Source organism: Podarcis pityusensis (assembly GCF_964106645.2).
Source record: "Podarcis pityusensis genome assembly, chromosome: 13".
Taxonomy (NCBI): Eukaryota; Metazoa; Chordata; class Lepidosauria; order Squamata; family Lacertidae; genus Podarcis; species Podarcis pityusensis.
In genome coordinates, this window is record NC_138038.1 from 31,322,321 (window position 1) to 31,331,817 (window position 9,497).

The 9,497-nt window shown below is 40.1% G+C and overlaps 1 protein-coding gene across 2 annotated transcripts in view; it reads left to right on the forward strand.

Annotated features, from left to right (window-relative positions):
• The window catches only part of LOC308461140 (uncharacterized protein), a 50,553-nt gene that overhangs the window by 9,214 nt on the left and 31,842 nt on the right, over window positions 1–9,497 (forward strand). The gene's annotated exons all lie outside the window — the stretch shown is intronic.

The window sequence follows — 9,497 nt, forward strand, 5'->3', positions numbered from 1 at the left end:
CTTTTGGCCTGTATTTTGGAGCTTTATAATTTAGGAAGACTTTGGAATAACAGGCTGACAAGTCTTATCAGTTGCTGACGTATGAGCAGATTTTATTTGCTGTTATTCTGGGTTCCTGGTGCACCAGGGTTTACACCAGTGTATTTTTTATTTTTTTAAAAAAAATATTTATTACTTTTCCAACAATTTTTTTTAAAAAAAGATATTTATTGAAGTTTCAAAAAAAGATTACATAGATAAGAACAAAGAAAAGAAAATAAAGAAAAGAAAAATACAAAATACAAAAAAACACACAATTAAAAACAGTTCCATCTTTTCATCACATATCTTTCATTTACTTGTTTCCCGGACCTCCTCATGCCTCCCTTTTTTGTATTCCAGTTCAATTTATTAGTTCAGCAATTCCTTTCCCTCCTTATTTTATCCTAATCTTTAATCTTAATATATTATGGCATTAAATTTTTACGTATTGAAAATCCAATTTTTCCATATTCTTTTATACCATTACAGCTGGAAACCACTTAACTTCAATCCAACATCATTCTAACATTCATTAATTTTACAATATTTCTGTAAATAGTCTTTAAATTTCTTCCAATCTTCTTCCACCGACTCTTCTCCCTGGTCTCGGATTCTGCCAGTCATTTCCGCCAATTCCATGTAGTCCATCATTTTCATCTGCCATTCTTCCAGAGTGGGTAAATCTTGTGTCTTCCAATACTTTGCGATAAGTATTCTTGCTGCTGTTGTGGCATACATAAAAAAAGTTCTGTCCTTCTTTGGCACCAATTGACCGACTATGCCCAGGAGAAAGGCCTCTGGTTTCTTCAAGAAGGTATATTTAAATACCTTTTTCAATTCATTATATATCATCTCCCAGAAAGCCTTAATCCTTGGGCACGCCCACCAAAGGTGAAAGAATGTACCTTCAGTTTCTTTATATTTCCAACATTTATTATCGGGCAAATGGTAGATTTTTGCAAGCTTGACTGGGGTTATGTACCACCTGTATATCATTTTCATAATATTCTCTCTTAGGGCATTACATGCCGTAAACTTGATACCTGTGGTCCATAACTGTTCCCAGTCAGCCATCATTATGTTATGTCCAACATCTTGTGCCCATTTAATCATAGCAGATTTCACCGTTTCATCCTGAGTATTCCATTTCAACAGCAAGTTATACATTCTTGACAAATTCTTAGTTTTGGGTTCTAACAGTTCTGTTTCTAGTTTTGATTTTTCCACCTGGAAGCCAATTTTCTTGTCCAAATTGTATGCCTCCATTATCTGATAATAATGAAGCCAGTCTCGCACTTTGTTTTTTAGTTTTTCAAAACTCTGCCATTTCAATCTATCTCCATCTTGTTCCAAAATTTCCCAATATTTCGGCCATTTGGCCTCCATATTGATCCTTTTCTGAGCCTTTGCTTCCATCGGTGACAACCACCTAGGGGTTTTGTTTTCCAATAAGTCCTTGTATCTTATCCAGACATTTAACAATGCTTTTCTGACAATATGGTTTTTAAATGCTTTATGTGCTTTAACCTTGTCATACCACAAATATGCATGCCACCCAAAAACATTGCTGAAACCTTCTAAATCCAAAATGTCTGTGTTTTCAAGAAGCAGCCATTCTTTCAACCAGCAGAATGCTGCTGATTCATAATAGAGTCTAAGGTCTGGCAGGGCAAATCCACCTCTATCCTTTGCGTCAGTTAGTATTTTGAATTTTATTCTAGGCTTTTTGCCCTGCCAGACAAATTTTGAAATATCTCTCTGCCACTTCTTGAAACAGTCCATTTTGTCCACAATTTGCAATGATTGAAAGACAAATAACACTCTTGGCAATACATTCATCTTTATAACAACAATTCGGCCTAACAAGGAAAGCTTCAAGTTTGACCATATCTCTAAATCCTTTTTTACTTCTAACCAACATTTCTCATAATTGTCTTTAAATAAGTTTAAATTCTTAGCAGTCATATTAACCCCCAAGTATTTGACTTTCTTAACCAATGTTAAACCTGTCTCCTTCTGAAACCTCTCTTTCTCGATCGGTGTTAGATTTTTCTCAAGCACCTTAGTTTTTAACTTGTTCAACTTAAATCCTGCCACATGACCAAATTCCTGAATCAATTCTAATACTCTTTTAGTACTAGATTCTGGCTCCTGTAACGTCAATACCAAATCATCTGCAAAAGCTTTCAATTTGTACTGTTTAGCTCTGACCTGTATACCTTTAATCAGACGGTCCCTTCTAATCATATTTAGCACAACCTCCAGGACCGAAATAAAAAGCAATGGGGAAATTGGGCAGCCTTGTCGTGTCCCTTTCTCTATCTTAAATTCCTCTGTTACCACATTATTAACTATTAACTTAGCTTTTTGTTCTGAGTATATTGCACTTATACCATTTTCAAACCATTTTCATTAAATTTTCTCTTAAAGCATTACATGCCGTAAATTTCATACCTGTGGTCCATAACTGTTCCCAGTCAGCCATCATTATGTTATGTCCAACATCTTGTGCCCATTTAATCATAGCTGATTTCACCGTTTCATCCTGAGTGTTCCATTTCAACAGCAAGTTATACATTCTTGACAAATTCTTGATTTTTGGATCTAACAATTCTGTTTCCAATTTTGATTTTTCCACCTGGAAACCAACTTTTTTGTCCAAATTATATGCCTCCATTATTTGGTAATAATGGAGCCAATCTCGCACTTTGTTTTTCAATTTTTCAAAGCTCTGCAATTTTATTCTGTCTCCATCTTGTTCCAGAATTTCCCAATATTTCGGCCATTTGGCCTCCATATTGAGTTTTTTCTGTGCCTTCGCTTCCATTGGTGACAACCATCTTGGGGTTTTCTTTTCTAACAAATTCTTATATCTTATCCAAACATTAAACAATGCTTTTCTAACAATATGATTTTTAAACGCTTTATGTGCTTTTACCTTATCGTACCATAAATATGCATGCCAGCCAAATGCATTATTGAAGCCTTCTAGATCCAACACATCCGTGTTTTCAAGAAGCAGCCATTCTCTCAGCCAGCAAAAAGCAGCTGATTCATAATAAAGTTAAAGGTCTGGCAGGGCAAATCCACCTCTTTCTTTAGCATCAGTTAATATCTTAAATTTTATTCGAGGCTTCTTGCCCTGCCAAACAAATCTGGAAATATCTTTCTGCCACTTCTTGAAACAATACATCTTATCCAAAATTTGTAGTGTTTGAAACAAAAACAACATCCTTGGCAGCACATTCATTTTTATCACAGCAATTCGGCCTAACAATGATAACTTCAAATTTGTCCATATTTCTAAATCCTTTTTCACTTCAATCCAACATTTTTCATAAGTATCCTTAAATAAATTCACATTTTTAGCAGTCATGTTAACCCCTAAATATTTCACTTTCTCAACCAATGTTAGTCCTGTCTCCTCCTGAAACCTCTCTCTCATTCGCAGTTAAGTTTTTCTCTAAAACCTTAGTTTTCATCTTGTTCAACTTAAAACCTGCTACCTGTCCGAATTCTTGAATCAGCTCCAATACCCTTTTAGTACTAGATTCTGGCTCCCGTAAAGTCAAAACTAAGTCATCAGCAAATACTTTCAGTTTGTACTGTTTAGCTCCCACTTGTATACCTTTAACTTCTTGGTCCTTTCTAATCATGTTTAACAAAACCTCAAGGACCGATATAAAGAGCAATGGAGAGATTGGGCAACCTTGTCGTGTCCCTTTCTCAATCTTAAACTCTTCTGTCACTACACTGTTCACAATTAATTTTGCCTTTTGTTCTGAGTAAATTGCACCTATACCATTTTCAAAACCTTGACCTACCCCCATCCCCTGTAGATTCTTCTTCATAAAACTCCAAGAAATGTTGTCAAAGGCTTTCTCTGCATCCACAAATATCAAGACTGCCTTAGTATTGATATTCACTTGTAGTTTTTCTAGAATATTAATTATATTCCTCATGTTGTCAGACAAATGTCTAACCGGGAGAAAGCCCGCTTGGTCTTTATGAATTTCTTCTACTAACACCTTTTTTAATCTTTTAGCCAAAATATCTGCAAAAATTTTGTAATTCACATTAAGCAGCGATATGGGGCGGTAGTTCTTGAGCTGTGTCTTTTCAGTCTCTGTTTTCGGTATAAGTGTAATGTAAGCTTCCTTCCACGACTCTGGTGCCTTTCTCCCTTCCAATATTTCATTGCAGACTTCCTTCAAAGGTTGTATTAACCATTCTTTCAAAGATCTGTAATATCTTGAAGTCAAACCATCTGGTCCTGGAGATTTATCTAATTGCATGTTCTGAATGGCCCCTTCCACCTCCTGATCCGTTATTTTATAATTCAACATTAGCTGTTTTTCCTGAGAGATTTTGTGTAGTCCATTTATTTTCAAAAATCGATCAATGTCCATTTCTTTCTGCTTCTCCTGTGTATAAAGTTGTTTAAAATACCTCTGAAAACACTTCCTGATCTCCACTGGGTTCTGTATATTCTTTCCTTCCACTTCCAAATTCGTAATAATATTAAGTTTTTGTCTTTTTTTCATTTGCCAGGCCAACAATTTTCTGCACTTATTTGCCGATTCAAATGTCTTTTGCCTCATCTGTTTAATCTTCCATTCTATTTCCTGATTCATCAGCTTCATATATTGTACTTGGTATAACTTTATCTCTTTCAGGATCTCCTGTGACTTTGGTTTTGCTCTCAGTTTCTTCTCTCCTTCCTTTATTTTCCCCAGGATTTTATCCTTTTTTTCATTCTGAGTTCTCTTCTTAATTGCATTCTGTTGTATTAGGAATCCTCTCATAAGCGCTTTACTTGCGTCCCAAATTACTCTTTTTTCCACTGTAGTATTCATGTTTATCTTGAAATAGTCTCTTAGAGTTTTTTGGGCCTTCTTGGTCAGCTCTTCATTCCTGAACAAAGTATCGTTCATCCTCCATCTAAAGGAACCAATTGGCGTCAAATTCATTTCCATCTTCACAGCATTATGGTCAGAACAAGTTTTGGGGCAAATCTCCACTTTGCTGATCTTCGGAGCCAATCCCCTGGTTACCCAGATTTGGTCAATTCTTGTCCATGTCATTTTGGCCTCAGAGAAGAAAGTTCCCTCTCTTCCCAGAGGGTTCTTCATTCTCCAAATGTCAACTAAGTCCATATTTTCAGTCATGTCAAAAAAGGTTTTTGGTAGTCTACCATCTTTGGTGACTACCTGTCTCTGTGCCTTGTCCATATTTGTAGACAACACTCCATTCATATCTCCCATCAAGATCATATTATAGTCCATGTAATCCATCAGAGTCTCGTGTAGCTTCTTAAAGAACTCTGATTTTCCTTCATTTGGTGCATATATACCTACAATCAAGAATTTCTCTCCTTGTGATTGAATTTCAATTGCAACAAATCTTCCTTGGTCATCTTTAAATATGAATTTGGGTGATAGGCTCTCCTTTGCATAAAGGACCACTCCTCTTTTTTAAACTTTATCTGATGAGATAAATTTTTGGCCCAATCTTTTATTACTCAATATCTTCCTGTGTAGCCTTATCACATGTGTTTCTTGTAAACAAATCAAGTCCAAATGCTCTTTTTTCAATAAATGAAAGACTCTGCGCCTTTTTTCTGGGGAATTTAGTCCATTCACATTCCAGCTCGAAACCTGCAACGCCATCATGTAGTTACGCTGATATTCCTCCAACTGCACCCAATGCTTGCTCTTCTTCTGTTGGTGGTGGTGGTGACACGTTCACTGGGAGATCCAATCCAAAGGATAATGCTGATATATCCAATATTCCCCTGTTTGGTAAACTTCTATCCGATGCTCTTTGCTCTTTTTCAAGTCCCTTCAGCAGATCTTCTTCGTATTTATACAGAAACTTTACTTTATCTTCTACTGATCTTATTTTTATTTTCCTTCCTTTGAAACTGAAGGATAGACCTTGGGGAAACTCCCACCTAAAGATAATTTTATTCCTTCTCAACAGGGCAACAATATCTCCGTAGTTAGGCCTAAGATCCAAAAGACATTTCGGGACGTCTTTAAAAATTTCCACTCTTGACTGTTGTACTTCTAGGTTCTTCTTGTAATGCCAACCCAAGATTCTATCTCTCTCTTCTTTAGTTCGAAGGGTAATCAAGCAGTCCCTTATTCTATTCTTCTCTTTTTTCCCCTCTTCTTCCAAGTCTGAAGGCCCTCACAATTCTAAACTCTTCTTGATCCAAGTCCCAAAAGTCAGCAAATTCCTGTGTGAGAAAGTCTGTCAAGCTTTCCTTCTCCAATTCAGGTAGGGCTCTGATCCTCAGATTCGTCTGTTTTTCTTTAAGTTCAATCATAGCAAGCGTCAACTTATGTTCATCAAGTTGCCTCTGTAGGGCTGGGACTCTCTCTCTCTCCAGTTGTGTTACTTTACATTCAGCAGCGACGGCTTTCTCCCTAGTTTCCTCCGCAGTCTGCCTTATCAAAGTAGATTCCTGTATCAATTTCTGGATGGTTTCTGTATTAATGTTCACCTTTTGTCCCAGATTATTTATACTTTCTGTATTTAAGTCGACTTTCGCATTTGTCACGTCTGCTTTCTTGTTAAGCTGTTCCAGTGAATCATTTATCTTATTTAATGCAACCGCTAAGGCCTCTTCTGTCGACATTCCTCTTGGTTTTGAGTGTACTGGTACAGAAGCAGCAGAAGAAGAAGCAGGGAGGCCTGATGTTGAGCCTCTCCTGGATTGCTGCCAAGTCCTCCCAGACCTTAATGTTTTTTCAGCAGTTGACTGGTCTGTTTTTCCCTTCCCATTTGCCATAACACTTAAAAGATTCAATGTCAGTCCCAGAGTCTCACAGTTTTTTATCTTGCAGCTGGAAATTCCCCTAGCCCAGCTCTTATAAAGCAACCAGTTTCAAAGGCTTCCACTAGGGGGAAACAGTTTCTATTTATATTAGTCAGTAATGTCCTCTTTTAAACACAGTTCCAACAATCCAAAGTTAGTTTCAGCTTTCAGTTACTTTTACTCCTTTTTAAAAGCAGCCGGAGACAGTAGAAACAATGTATTTCTCTTATTTAGCTAGCTGTCAATGAACGTTCTAAACGCTGTCAATGAACATTCCAAAAAAGTCAGTCCTGCTAGCAGCCCGTTTCCAGGGTCAGAGCGGCGGTATTTTAGCTCTCTTCACTCTCTCCTGCAGGCATACTCAGTCCACAACTTCCCCCCCTCTTCTCCTGCCTCCAAGGGGGGGGTTAATGTTCTTTACTGATGGAAATTTAGTCTTTTACAAAAGGCTTTCCAAGACTTCAGCTTGCAGCCTTATTGCTTCAGTCTATTTACAAAAGGGGAAGGCGGACTTCCTGTGTTGAACTTCCCCGTTACGATACCAAATTAAACGTTTAAAAATCCAATTCTTCCGCTTCAGCTCTACTCACGGGTAATTACTTTGAAGTCAAATTGTCCACAAGAAAAAGTCAGCATTCTCCGGCAACAGCTATGCGTCTTCGCTCTGTGGAAGAAGCAGACGATTCGAAGCACCGCGCCGCTCACCCCACGTCGCTCCGGACCCCCGAAACTGGGTTTCCCCGCGAGTAGGGGAGGCGCAAAGGGTGCCCGCCGAATCCCACGCTCACAGGCTTCTCCCGCCTGTGATTTTTTGCAGGTCTCCGCCTTCGCCGTGGCGGCCAGACCCAGATTCCCACGGGGCAAATTCCTCCCGATCAGAGGAATTCCGCCATTACCGGAGGCACCAACCCGGAAGTCCCCAGGGTTTACACCAGTGTGACAGAGTTGGCCAGTACAAAAGAAGAGATACAATTTATGAGTTTTCTCCATTGTCTGCACAGCAGGGGGTGTTCAGTCAACAGTGCAAAGGCTGAGCTGAAGCGTTTCCTGCTGGTTACCTGCTTTCAGCAATAGGGGTCACTGTTTGGTAGTACCCAGTTGGTTAGCTGTCAGATTCTAGAGCTCCCTATTGGTGGCTCTTGGGTAAATACAGAGTCCGTTAATAAAACACAGTGTTCATTCATAAAACAGTAACATAAATCTCCATTGCTACATATTGGGTGTGTATTTCAGCGGTTGAACATACAGCTTTATGGCCATGCTGTAGTGTAGTGCTTATGCAACTGTGAATAAAAGGTGGCTGGACTCATTGTCCCAGGATTTGGGGGGGAGGTGACAAAACTGATTTCCAATAATTGCCCCCCCCTTATTTCCATTACAAGTCCTTGAGTCTGTACTCTGAATAGTGACACCAGGACCTAGAAGGTGCAGGACTTGTCAGTCCAACCCCTGCACAGTCTCATCAGGGCTGACCTTAAGGCAATTGGGGCAATTTGGCCAAATTGGGCCCCGCGTGCCGCTCCTAAGGGGGCCCCCGCATCAGGTCAATCTAGATGGATTTCATTTATATCTATAAGATTTTGCAGACTTTGGCTGGGAACGGGCCCTACAAAAAAAAAAAAAAATCAAGTTATGCCCCACTGACTAGCCCTGCGTCTCATAGTTGCTGGGCCTGAGTCGCCCTGCCCTCGCATGAAGTCTTTGGTTTGCAATTTTGGGAGAGGGGAGACTGCGGCACTGGGGAGAGGGCAGACTGGTGAGGCCCCCTACACTTAGAGGCTCGATTTGCCCTGCCTTCACATGGAGTCTTGGGTTTGCAATTTTGGGAGAGGGGAGAATGCCTGCTAGGGAGCAGGTGGGCTGGTGAGGCCCCCTTAAGGCCCCTAAGGCCCTAGGCTTCAGCCTACTTAGCCTATACATAAATATGGCTCTGGGTCAAGGCAGCAGCTACCCCTCTGCCACTGCCATCGCTGCAGCATCAACGTCCCGAAAGTGTACTGTAGTATTTATTTATTTAGCCATGCCCGCCCCAGCAGACCAGATCGGTTGACCCGAGGAGCGATGCAACTGGCGACTCCCTAATTGTGCGGGGGCTAGCAACGCTTCCCACACAGAGGGGAGAACGCGTGACGAGCCTGCAAAAAGGAAACGGCTTTGGTGGGCAGGTGCTCAGGGGCCGCAAGAGATTGCTTTTTCAAAATTGCTGGGGGGGGGGCCTTTGAAACCAGCCAGGGCCCCCGGGCCAGACTTTGGACATGCCAGTTATAGGCCATGTTACCTAGGGGGTGGTTTGTGTGCATGGGTGGGTATATGCTTTAGCTCCATGTTGAGCATGGGCTGCTGGTATGCAGTCCCAACAATTTTATCTTGACAGAATACTCTCCTGGGGGAGGGGAGAGAGATTGTCTATTTATTTCCCTAGAACGAATTTTTCACAGCAGTTCATGTCTGAATCTTTTCTCTATCATGTGAACTAATCTACTCATTCTCAGAGCGGTTTCTGGTGGGGAGTTAATAGGACAATGGATGAAAAGCTGCCTTTCTGACCATCAAATATTATATTTAAATGAATGTGCCTGAGGGTCAGAGATATGTTGAATAGTTCACCTGAAAGAATGGTGTAAAATTATACATCCTTGAGTCGTAGCTGCAG